Here is a 12940-nt window from a genome sequence, read left to right on the forward strand (position 1 = left end):
TGCTCCGTGGGGCAGGCTGTCATCTAACTGCAGGATTTGGGGTGTAGATGTGGTAGAACAAAGCTACAAGATAGTTTCAGGTTTGGGCGGTTTATTTTACTCACATGCAACTATTTATTAAGACACTCGGGTCCTCTTCCAGGTTTTGCCCATCTCGCCAGAAAAACCACGTGGGATGAGATTTGCAGGAGGGCTTGCCTTGTTGCAAGGGACAGAGCTTCAAAAGCAGACTGAGCTTTCCTGTGGGTCCGGCCCCGATTCTGGCTCCTGCTTTTCAGAAATTTTTCCCTTATCTGCTATTCTTCAGTCTCTTGTCTGCGAAATAGGAGCAATATCTAATAGTCCCCTGGGGGTGATGGCTGATGGAGTGGTGTGATGTCCTCAGCTGAGTGGAACAGCGCTGCGCACCGACCTGCTGTCTCTGCGGCTCTCCTGCTGCCAGGCAATCTGGTTCGTAAATAAATCTGAGTTTTCCGGGGACACTTTTCTCCTTCCCTGTGCTCCCTGTTGGGTGGGTTAAGAGTTAAGGAGACTATTCAGGCGGTCGTTTTTCACCTTATAAACTGAGCTAGAAGTAAGCCAGGTCCAGCTGGTGAGGGATCTTAAGGGATTGTTGGACCTCAGTTGCATTTTGTTCATTAGGATGCTACAAAATAGAGGGGCGTTTTGACCAGTCGCTGTACCCCGAGCACTTGAGGCAGACAGCAGCATCCCCCACTGCACAGGGACATCCAGCATGCCTGACCGTGGTTTGTGGCACCTGCGGAGCTGCTCTCTGCCCCTCGAGCGCTTGTCACCCTGCGCAGCGCTGCTCTCGGGGGCCCCCTCCGCCTTGCCACGTGCAGGTGTCGGGGGGGACAGGAGGGCAGCGCCAACGGGAGCCGCGCTTTGGTGGAGATGGGCTGTCGAGTTAGCAGCACGGCAGGTACCAGCATCCGCTCTTGAAAAGGCTTTGTTCTCATCTGGGGCACGGCAGACCATGTTGCACCACTGCCTCCTCTCCAAAGTACAGTGTTTTGGAGCCCATCCCTTTATCGTAAATCAACAACAGAGCTAATATTCATATCAAGGAAGTGAGATAATATCAGAGCCCAAGGTGGGCTCTGCAATGGGTGCACGAGACATGCACAAGTTTCGGGGGAGAGGGAAAAGGGGGGCTGCGGTAGGAGCTCTTTATCTGAGAGGAAATTGCACTATTCAAGGGGGAGAGAGCGTCTGTGTCTATATGTGTGTGCGTGCGCATTTGTGTAAATAACACTCGCCAGGAGCACGAAAGAGCCCCCGGAGCAGGACAGGCTCGCTGCCAGCTCCTGCCAGCACCTGGGGTCGGGTTGGCACGTTGCAAGCACTGGCTGATCTGTCTGCACCCGGGCTGGGGTCTGTCCAGCCCTGACAGGGAGCTGGGCACTGCCCCCTCCCCAGGCTGGTGGCTCGAGAAGATGAGAGGGAGTCCCCGGGCGACCCAGGGATCACGGCAGAAGCAGCCAAAGCAGCGTCAGAGCTCCCAGAGCCGTGGGGTGCAGTCCCCAGGGGACGGGTACCCTTGGTACCCGGCGTGCTTGGCCTCTGCAGGCTGCAGCCAGGCTCCTGGAGGGATGAAACATCCCCTCGCTCCATGGTGGAGATGCGAGGCCCAGGGCAGCAGAGAGGTTTGGTAGAGGCAGGCAGAGCAGCAGTGCCAAGATCCAGCGTCTCTTATCACACTTTACCTGTTTTTCCCAAATATTGATTCCCCAAACAAATCCATCGGTGCTTTTTCCAGAAATTAATCTTAGAGGCATTTGAGGGGTAAGGTCCACCCTCATCTCCCGATTAGAAGCAGTGGGAATTCCCAAGATTAAAACATATAAATTCAACCTGGGTTGGTTTGTTTGTTTATCTTTATTAGCTGCAGTTGTTTCCCTCTCTTTGAACACCCTGAACCCTGTTATTTGTTCTCGCGAAGCTGAGCTTGGTCTGGGGCTACCGACAGGCTGGGCTGGGCTTTTTCCCCTCCGAGGGTGACAGCACCAGGGGGTCGGCTGGTGGCCAGGCAGCACCAAGGTGCATTTGGGCCGTGGGGAAAGATGCTCGGCGGCAGCTGATCTGAGCCCAGACCTTGTGCAGCCTCTCAGCCCTCCGGCCAGAGGGCTGCGGTCCAGGGAGCGGTGGGGGGGGCCTGGACCCTGAAAGCTCGTCTGGGACCTCTCTGCGGGTTATCCGGGAGGGTGGTCGGACCCTTGCGGAGGGGGGCTCCGCGGGCTCTGAGCCCAGCTCCCTGCGTGGTGGCAGTGCACGGTAGCCAAGCTGTCCCAGGCTGATTGAGTTACTGTGGGGTGGGCATCCCCGTCCCCCAGCCGAGCTTGCCAGCGCTGCTCTGCCTGACCCCGGACCCCTCCTGGGGCTCAGCCTGGGCTCCCCGTGTGAGTTACTCCCTTCCCAGCTGTTGTCAGCAGCCTCCTGCTGAAAGGGTGTCTCTGGGGACAGCATATCTCTTTCCTGCTCCATCAGTCTCCCAGCCCACCTCCGGCACCGCCTGATGTGCCAGGGCAGCAGCAGGCTCCGGGGGGCTCAGCTGGGGGCTGGAGACGGCTCCCCGCTCCTTCCCCCTCCCCCAGCTTTTGCATAGCACCCAGATTTACTTTTACATAGGAAGGAGCTGTGCAAATAAGTCCCGGGCTTTGGGTGCTGCACAAACAGTGACGGGAGGACCCGGGGCTGTGTCGTCCTTTCCCAAGTCCCTTTGATGTTGCTGAGTACCTTTTCCCTGGGACTGATGGAGAAGTCGGGCTTTGCAGCGGACAACAGCAAACGCCCCTTGCTCTGCGCACCTGGGGGATATCGGTCTTTAGGGGATGCTGTGCGATGAGAGGAGGCCGTAAAAAACATAGGGATGTTGCGAGGCGGCCCCAGTTCACCTCCTGCGGCTATGGAGAGGGGACACCAGAATATGCCACTGGGAAGGCAGTGGGGCCACGGCCCCGTCCAGTGTGGCTGGAGCCTGGGCACCTCCCTGGGCTGGCGGCCAGCAGCAGCAGTGCGGCAGCTCCATCCTGCTCTGCTACAGGGGTGGATGGCTCCTGGCAGCAGATGGGGCTTCGGCTCCCACCGTGAATGCTGGGTGGGTTTTCTCCCCTTGCCCTGGCACGGGCTTGCCGGAGTCCGCAGGGATGGAGAGAGCGACTGACCTCAGCCCCTCCGGGGTGAACCCTCCCTGCTCTCCCCCCCCATCTCGGTGGGGGTTTCTCTGCGTGCTCCCCACGCCGATGGGTGGTCCTGGTGCCTCTGCCCGTGCTGTGCCGTGCCGTGCCCTGGCCTGTGTGGGCACAGGCGGGCTGCAGTGTGCCGTGCCATTTTAGGAAGGGTGGTGGGGAGGGGGTGGGGAAGAAAACATGCCTGCCTCGTTATTTAGTGTCCCACACACAGAGCCTGCCTGGCCCTCGGGAAACCTCCATCCACTGCGCGGCTGGGATCTGCAGCGAAAGCAAACAATGGGATCCCCAGAGACAACAATGCCCCATTGTCCTTTGAAGCCATAACAATGAAACAATAGACCACAGTCTGCTCCCTTTATTCCCAGGCACGCCCCCCCCGCAGCCCCCGTCCTGCGGCCCCGGTGCTGTCTGTGTTCGGGGGCTCACACCGTCCCCGAGGACCCGCTGCTCGCTGTCCCCCCATCCCGCTCGCACGGCTCCCATCCCTCGCTCGCGGGGTGAGTCTCGGGGGTCCCCGTGGCCTCCCCGTCTGCGCGGCTTGTGCCTGAGAGGAGAAGGAGATGGCTCCCAGCAGGCTTTGATCCTCGGGGTTTCATCAGCGGGAGGGATGGAAGAGTCCCATTAGGTCACGCGGTCCGTGCCCCGGAGAACAGCGGGGCTTTGTTGTCTCTGGGGATGGCCACTTGTCAGCTCTCGCCGGCACGGCACTCCCTGAAGGTTTCCTGGTGTCTCCTCCTCCTCCTCCTGGGGATAGCAACAACCCCGGCGGCTGTGCCCACCCTGGTCGCTGCAGGCACTCCGAAATGCTCCACAGGAGCAGCGTGGGCCTGGGGAGGAGACAGGAGGGGATGGGGTGTGAGGGCTCCCCGCCATCCTGGGGCACCTCGGGAGCCTTTGAGCTACTTTCCAGGTGTCTGTGCTCTCTTGCCTCTGTCTCCTGAACGCATCCGGCCATCCCCAAGGATGGAGCCCTCAGCTGCTCTTTGCATCCCTGTGGTCCCCAGAAGGTGCTGGAGGCTGTATGGGAGCAGAGGGGTGATGCCCTCCCTGCTTTGCCGGGTGGGCTGCAGCAGCTCTGGGCACTGCTGGCTCGCAGCGCCGGGGGTGGGTGCCCACCCTGCAGCCCCAAGGGTCCCTCTCGGAGGGCACCCAGTCACCGTCCAGCATGGGGGAGACACTGGGGGGGGGGCACAGGGCAGTGGGAATGCTGCTGCAAGGCGGCCTTGGTGTTTCCTGCCATTGAATCCCCCGTGTCCCTTCACTGGCTCCCAAAAAGCAGGGATGGGGGAGAGCCAAGGGTGTGTTAACCAGGGACCACCAATGCCAGGGCCGGGACTGCTTGGCCGAGCCTGGATGCGGTGTGGATAAGAGCTCAGATCCCCGTCCTGCCTCTGGGAGTCAGAGCAGGCGGCGCGCTGGACCTGGGGACCACTCGGTGCCTCTTCATCCCTGGCTGTGCCCGTGGCTGTCCCACACGGTGCCCATCCTGTCCGTGTTGGCATCCTCCGCTCCTCTGCTGCGAGTGGGGCAGCAGCGAGTTGGGGGCCGGTTTGTCCTTTTCCTGGTTCTCGTTTGTCACGGAGGGAGAGGGGAAGCCGGTGCCAGGTTCGGGGACACGGGGACCCTGGTGTCCCTAAAGGCCACCGCCAGCCTCCTCCTGTGCCCCTGGGAGCTCCCGGAGGCCCCGCGCTCCTCCGGGTTACCTATGGGCAGACAAACCCACCTGAATAGGTAATGAATGGAGGAGAGAAAAGAGCCCGGAGTACATTGTGTTTCCAACGGGCCGGGAACAATTGCTAAATACAAATCACACAGAGAAAAGGGAGAGAGAGAGAGACAAAAGAAAGAACCCCAGCACAAAGGAGAGGAATGAAATGGTAAGTAAAGTCAAACAAAAAGGAGCCGGGCTGAGACAAAAGAAGGGAACAATATCCCCGAGGCAATAGGCTCCTGAACAATGGGGACAGTGACAGCGGCACAAAGGCACACTGTTTGCAAGTAGACGTTATCTCACACAGCCACTGGCAGCCCTGGCCCTGGCGCTTCTATTTTCAGGGATGCTTTTGTGCTGCGCTGAACAATATTCCTTGCATGGCTGCAGATAGAGAGATGAGGGGGGTTTGGTTCTTTTTTTTTTTTTTTTTTTTGCCTTCCCGGTGCCAGCTCGGTAATAAAAACAGGTTCAGCCCTTCAGAGAGCGGGGCAGAGCGAGGGGGTGGGTGGGCAGAGCTGGCTGAGCCAACCCGCCGATGCCGGGGACGGTGCCGCTTCGCTGGTGGATGAGCATCGGTCGATGCTGCCCCCCGTAAGGGCCAGGCTGGGACCCCAGCACCGCCGGGCAGCCGCGGCAGCGCCGGGCACCGCGGTGTGAGCAGGAGCCGAGGGCTGCGGGGCGGTGTGTTTTATGACTCATGTCCAGGGCTTATCAGCCCTGAGCTTTGCATTCGGCCAGCTGCACTCGCAGGCCCTGAAACCAGAACCGGGCAGACCAGAAAGATGGCTTTTCCCAGCTGCTATTTTTTCGAGCACTTATGTTTTTAACCTCTGAAGTGTGCGGGCAGGGCCGGAGGTGCCCACTGGGCTGAGAACCCCCCCGGGTGCTGGCAGAGCTGCCCGGGTGCTGCCAGGCAGGGCTCCCTGGCGTCCCTCCGCACGCGTCCCCTGCTCCACGGCCACGGGTGAGTCACCCAGCCCCGATGAGTAGAGGCAAGGGCACAGTTCGGAAGGGTTAATCTGCAGGTCGCGGCTCTGCCATGCTCAGACACCGCAGTCTGCCGGAGCAGAGCCTGTCCATCCTGGGTGAGGATGTCCCCAATGGATCCAGCCTCTTCTTGCTGACCACCAAGGTTTTTTGCACAACCTGGAGCCACAGGAAAGGGCGTGCAGGCGGTTCCGCTTTTCTCTGGTAGTACTGGGGCTGGCAGGAGCTGGGTGGGCGCTGCCATGGCTCACAGGGCTGGGGCAGGACGGGGCTCTGCTCTGCGCCCTCTTTGTCTTGCCTCCTGCTTGTGCAGGTTGCCGGTCCATCGCTGTCCCCAGCATCCCGCGTCCTCGGCTGTGGTGGCCCCTTGGGATGTGCCATGGGAGCCGGTGCGTGGCTGCTCCCATCAGACAGGCTTTCCCAGCGCGCTTGCTGTGCCTGCCATGGTTCATGGGCTTCGGTGGAGCTGGTGTAGGTTTCCACCAGCTCTTGCCTGCAAAACCCTCCTTTGGGGTCTTCCCAAAGACCCCAAACATTGTCTCCCAATGTCTGCTCCTGCCTGGTAATGGGATGCAAGGTGAGCCCAGGGTCACGCTCCCGCGGTTATACACCAGCGCGTTTACCAACAGTGCGGCGTTGTTATTGCAGGGCACGTTGTCAAAGCACCCCGTCTGCAGCGCCCAGATGCTTTCTGATCCCGCTGGACCCGTCCCTTTGGGCAGAGAGTGATGTTCCCCCAAGGCACCCGTCCCTTCTGGGAGCTCCTGGCATGTTCCTGCTCTTTTCCCCTCTGGTCCTGCACTCGGAAATCGATCCCTCCTACGCTGCCGCAAACCGTGAGGACATCACCCGGTTACCGTGAGTGACCTGGGAGAGGAGAAATCAGGGTGTTGCGAAGACAGAGGCAAAGACGCCCTGTATCCTGTATCGGTGCCGATCTCCTGAGACACCCAGTTTTAGCAGATGGGTTTAGCTCTCACTTGAAAAGCTGCATTTTCTGATATCGATCACGTTATCTGAGGGTACATCCTGTTGCTAAGTTTGGCTGCTTCCTCTGTTCAACAGCTGTTGTGCAGCTACAGCTGCTCTAAACCTGCGCGGTGGGGATGGCCTGTGTTGCGGGGAGGGGGGGGGGGGGGTTTGCTGCTCGTAAAAATGGATCCCGGGTTTCGTTTGACCGCGGTGAGCAAGAGTGATGCAACATCTCGGTGGTGCCGTGGTGAGCAGGGTCGCATCCTGCTCGGCCAGTGAATCATCATACCACAACCAAATGGAGAGGACGCGGCACTTGGGGGGAATATTTGGGGCACTAAATCAAAGCAAAGCGGCAGCGTCTTACGTTGAAATGTTCTCAGGAAAACGGTTCCCTAATCCCGACGGCCCGGTATCTGGATTTGCCGTTGTGTTTGTGCACGTGCTCTGAGCTGTGTCTCAAGGTGCAAAGCGAGCGTGGGAACGGTCGTTCTCCCCAAGTTAAAGCCTTTGTACCCTCTGTGGCTTGCCGGAGAAGCAGCCCCGTGCTCTGCGTCCTGCCCTGCCTGCGGCAGGAGCTCGGCAAGGCCAAACCCTTTGCAAGTTCCCCCTTCCAGTGGGCGCACTGGCCCCGCTGGGCGATGGGCACCAGCAAAAATTGCCAACCCCCGGGACTCTAACCCTCTCCATTGGGGCGGCAGCCCCATGCTTTCCCCGGGGCTCTGCCACGCCAGCCAGTCACCCATCTCTGCATTTAAAATCCCCGGAGGTGGGATGATGAAGCTCTTTGGTCTTCTTGGGAGAGGCGAGCGCAGCAGCCTGCTCCTTCTTGCTCCGGGCAGCCCTTTCCGACCATCACCCAGCGCTTGGGGCTGGGGCCGGGACGTGTTGCCTCTGCTCATCCCCTGCCTGCCTGTCCCTGTTAGGAATTTCTCTCTTCTCCCGAGCCTGGTGGGCGAAAACAAGTCTGGCTCTCTCGGATACAATTTTGCGAAGTTGGAGCTCTTTGCTGAAATTAGCTGCTATTTAAACCCTCGCTAACCCTTAACATCCTAATGACAATAATAATGATGCTCCACACGTCCTGCAGCGCCACGCATCTAAAGATTACACTCGCTAATTAATTAAACCCCGACACCCCCCCACCCCCACCCCCTTTCCTCACTGAGGAGAAGAAATCGCTAAGAGTCTCTTAAGAAAGGACATAAAGGCAGGGAAGTCCAAGCACCAAAACAAGACAAATGGGGATTTGAAGACAATCCGGGCCGGGCCCATGTGACCCGAGGAGTGGACCAGGCAGGAGAAAGGATAAAAATGCCAAGCACAGAGCGGGGAGAGAAAACAACCGCCAGCTTAAAAACCCCGGGAAAGAAAAGCACCAAGATGAAGGGAGTGACAAAGCATCAAAGGGACGAGAAACCAAAGGCGTCGGAACAAAGGACAAGCTGGAACAAAGGACCAAAGAGGGGAGAACAAAAGCACTAAATAGAAAACAAAGGCAGGGGACAAGAAAAGCCCCTCTGTCGGGGCTGAGCTGGAGGGTCCCGGCCCGGCGGGAGGTGGGTGGCACAGGCGGTGCTGCGGGTCCCCGCTGGAGCCGGGCTGGCGGAGGCCGCCGGAGCCTGGGAGCCGAGGCCCCAGGAGCCCAGTTTCGCCTTTGAATCATAGAATAGTTTGGGTTGGAAGGGACCTTTAAAGAATCGGAGGCGATGGGCTCGGCCCCCCCAAGTGCCACGCCGTCTCGGGTGCTTGCGTGGAGGTCGGCAGCAGCCTGGGGGACGCGGCTTTGCTCCCGCGCTGCCCCCCTGGCCGCGGTCCCCTCCCGTCCCGCTGTGTGGTCCGGCCATCCCCTCCCTCCCCACGCGTCCCTCCGGCTCAGCCTGCTCGGCATCACCCCATTCTGCGCTCCCCTCCCCGCGCTCCCCCGCCGCAGCCCCCTGCCCCGTCTGCCGCCCCAGCCCCGCGGCGCGGGGACAGGCTCGGGGATGCTCTGGGGATGCTGCCAGGCTGGCTGCATCCTCCCCACCCCGTGGCTTTCCCTTCGGAGAGGAGCTATCGGCCGGCGCTCTGTGTGTGGCTGTGCTCCGGGGAGGACGATTCGCATCGTCTGGATTAAAAACAACAGCGGCATTCAGGTTGGGAATAGAGAGTTACAGAGATGCCGTGCCACTTTGTTTCCTCGCCCCGTTGAACCCCTGTTTGGAGCTGAAAGCCCCTGGCAGGGTTGTTGGCACGCACGGGTCCGGCTGTGTTACGCGTGCCGCCTTGCGGGGGGACGCGGCGGGTACCCCCAGGGTCAGGCAGCCGGCACGGGCTGAGGATGGTGACGGTGGACGGGAGCCCCGCCGGAGCCGGGGTGCTGGCAGCCGCAGCTGCAGCAGGCGCTCCGCTCCGCCCGGGGTGCTTTGGCTGCTCGAAGCCGCGACAGTTTTGGAAGCGGCGGGTGATTTCAGTGTCTTTTAGAGGTGCCAATCTGGCAAGCTCTCGGGCAGCCGGAGAACCACGCGGTGAGAGCCAGGGGCTTTCTGAAAATCCCCTTTCCAGACCCAAAACGTGGCCCCGGTCCCAGGTCTGTTCTGCATCACCTGCCCTGGCCGCATATCTTCCCCACGATGGGCAGTGGCATCTCCTCCGTGTCCTGCCTGCAGGCAGCGCTGGCCAAAGCCACCCTCCTCGGCGGGGGCTGGCGGCTGAGCGGGGAGGGGGCCGGGGCGGTGGGATGTAGGATTTTAGCACCATGTCCAAACACTTGCAGCCGCAGCGTCACGTGCTGTGCCTGCCACAGGGAGCGTTTCAGTCGGTTCTAAATGTTCTGCCCAGGTATTTCTGCTCGTGCTCCAGCCGGAGTTCACCTGCGATTCCAGCCCGTGCCACCCCTGCTCTGCTTTCCTGAAGAATTGCTATTTGCTCCATTTTCCTTTGCTTTTCGGACGAGCTCTCTCTGAGCCTCAGCTAAGAATTGAGCTGCTCCGAGTGCGCTCCCCGTAGAGCAATCCTGGAACATCTTGGTTATATTATGCCCACGATTAGAGCCTGTTACGCTGCGGGCGGACTCGCTCGCACAGCCCCGACTCCCTGCAGTAGCCGGGCACTGCCAGCGCCGGGGAGGAAGGCAGCACGGAGCTCCCAGCCGCTGGAAACGCCTCTGAAGTGGCCAGGATAAATTGTGGTGTGTTGCGTTGGAAATAATTGGTAGGTTAATTCCTGGAGCTCACCCACCACCCTGCCAGGAGCCCGCGAGGGCAGGCGCCGGGTGGGGAGCAGGGGGAGAAGCTGCCGGCTCAGGGAGGGTTGGGGATGTGCTGCTTTCACAACGATCGTCCCCCAGTGCATGTGGCCCAGCCGTGTTCCCACCCTGAGCCCCAAAACCAGCGGGGCCGGGCAGGCAGCGACCGTAGGAGCTCTGCCGGGGAGGCAGACGCAGGGAAAGGCAGCACCTGGGGGGCACAAAGTGGGTACGAGACCCATCAGGACAAGCTGCCCATCGCCTGGGGGTGCAGAGCGCTGGGCGAGACAGGTCGCCGGCGGAGCCCTGCTGCTGGCCCGTGGTGCGCCGCGTCCCTCAGCCCTACGGACCGCAACCGCCGGATACAATGGGGTGAACTGAGGACAGCCCCAGAGCCGCCGCGGTTCCAGAGTGTTTGAGCTTCTCTGTTAGCATTGTCGTATCAGCTCGGGTTTAATGGGCTGCAGATGTCTGTCTGTCTGCCCGTGCGAGACCACAGTGCCTGCGCCTGGTACAGCATCCCTGGTTCTCACCGCGTGGCGTGGCCGGGGACACCGTGCTGGCCTCGCCGGGGTGCATCTTGTTCAGGGGCTTGTTTCTGGGTCTGCTGGGTTGCCAGGGACCCCTTTGGGTCCCTCTGCTCGCTCTGCCAGTCCGGCACAGCTCCATTTCTGAGAAGAGCAGCGTGGCCACTCGCTGTCCCATGGCAGTGCAGGGACTCGGTTTGCAGGTGGGGACACTGCGGGGACACCCTCATCCCACAGGCGTGGGCTCTTGTGGGATACACAAGGCAGGTCTGGAGGCGGGAGCTGGGAAAGTTTGGACCCCATCGTCTCCCCAGTCCACGGACGGCCAAGGCTCCCGAGCTGCTCCCCGGCTCCTCCCCTGGTCCTACTTGTGCTGCTGCTCGCCCGAAGCCTTGGGGCTGCTTCTTGGGGTGCTCCGCATCCCCAGGGCCAGTGCAAGGATAACACCGTGCTCCATTTTTTTTTGGTGAGGTCAGTGGTGTTTGTGAGGTGCCCGGCGGTACCCCCTCCTCCACCGTCTGCTGCAAAGGAGGGCGCAGACGGGAGCAGGGAAGGGAGGTGGGAGAGGGGCCCGATGAGTCCGACCTCTCCGATACAGCGAGGAGCTGAGCTGGCACATGGCTCGCCAGGGTGCTGCCGCCACGCCAGCCCAGGCACTGCCACCATGCCAGCCCGGGCATTGCCACCACACCAGCCCGGGCCAGCAGGGCAACTCACTGGGGCCGAACAGCCCCCGGGGTGGGGGCGTGTGGCAGCGACCTGACCTGGTGGGCAACGGTTCATCCGCATCTTCCCTACATTTTCACGTTACGGGGAGCCACGGGGGCGGCTGGCAGGACCCACGCAGCTTGCTCCCCGTTAGCAATTGCTTTGCAGCTTTCCCAGGCTGGTGAGGAGCAAAGCACATGCCCATTTCCAAACAATGGGTCTGCTTCCGCGCAGGAAGCAAGGTCGGATTTGTTCTCCCTGCTTTGCCCCCTCCGGCCAGTTATAAAGGGGCCAAGCCATTGTCTGAACCATTTCCATGACTCAGTCACCAGTATCCTGCGATCGGGAGGCCGGGACTCGCAGCCAGCACAAAGCAGGAGGCACGGCTCCTGCGGCCAGCGGCACCGCAGGCTCCGCAGCAGGGTGGGGGGCTTGGGAAAAGGAAGGCGAGCACTGGCCGTGCCTTTCCCCTCTGTGCCCCTCGCGCTGGCGGCACCGGGATCTTTGCCCCCACCAGCTTTCCCGGTCCCTCCACCCATTGTCCCGGCTTCCTTGTGCTGAGGGAAGCAGAAAGCCGGGGGAGGGATTGCAGGGTGAGAGCAGCCCTGGTTGCTCGCCTGGGCTCACGCAGGTAGGGAGAGATGGAGCAGGAGCTGAACTGGCCCCATGTGACCCCCTCTGAAAGGACGGGGACTGTCTTTGTACCATCAAGTCCATCCGGACACTTCATGCCCATGGTCCTGGGGATGTTCAGCAGGTCCTGGGGATGCCCTGCACATCCTGGGGATGCCCCGTGGGTCCTGGGGATGCTCAGCAGGTCCTGGGGATGCCCTGCACATCCTGGGGATGCCTCGCAGTGAGGTGGCGAGAAGGAGAAGCAGGTGGAGGTAGTGTGGCTCAAAGGAGGACATGGGGAGGAGCAGAGCCAGGATGGGGAGGACAGGACCCGTGGATGTGCGGGTGGTGACACTTGCGGTTGGGCAATTGGGCCACCACCTCCTGGCACCCATCTGGGAGGTGATGCTGGATCCGGGGAACCACAGTGTGGCTAGAACCCGGAGGGACCTGCCAGGCATTGGGCAAGGAAGGCTACCATGGCCACCACGGCCACTGGGGACTGGGAGGAAGGAAAGGAAAGTGAAAGTCCGTGACTGCTGCTCTGGCCTGGCTGTTGCTATGACGACCCGAACAAAGCTCCCGCTCCCTCTTTTTTGGCTCAGTTGTGCAGGTCCTCGGCCCCTTTGTTAATTGTTTCCCTGTCCAGTTTGGGGGCTGCGCCTCCCGCCTCTTCCTGCCCCCGGAGCGGCTCGGGGGGCCTCGCTGGGGCAGTCGCAGCCCCAGGAGTGCGCGGAGGTCGCCATGGGCTCGCCTCTGTGCTCAGCGCTTGCTTGGCCACCGATAACTGTCTCCCTCATGTGACCTCTCAGGGTCTTCTCCCAAGCCAGGGGGTGAGAGCGTTTGCAGCCATCAGCGCCAGCAGACGGGGCCAGTGGCTTTGGTGGGAGCATGAGGCTGCCTGCACTGCCCGTGCATGGGATAGCATTGGGGGCAGCCGGTCCCCTCCCAGCTGGGGAGGGGGCTTCAGAGGGGCTGGAGGGAGCCTGGCTGGTGC

The sequence above is a fragment of the Vanellus vanellus genome, assembly GCF_965231255.1.
Source record: "Vanellus vanellus genome assembly, chromosome: 23".
NCBI lineage: Eukaryota > Metazoa > Chordata > Aves > Charadriiformes > Charadriidae > Vanellus > Vanellus vanellus.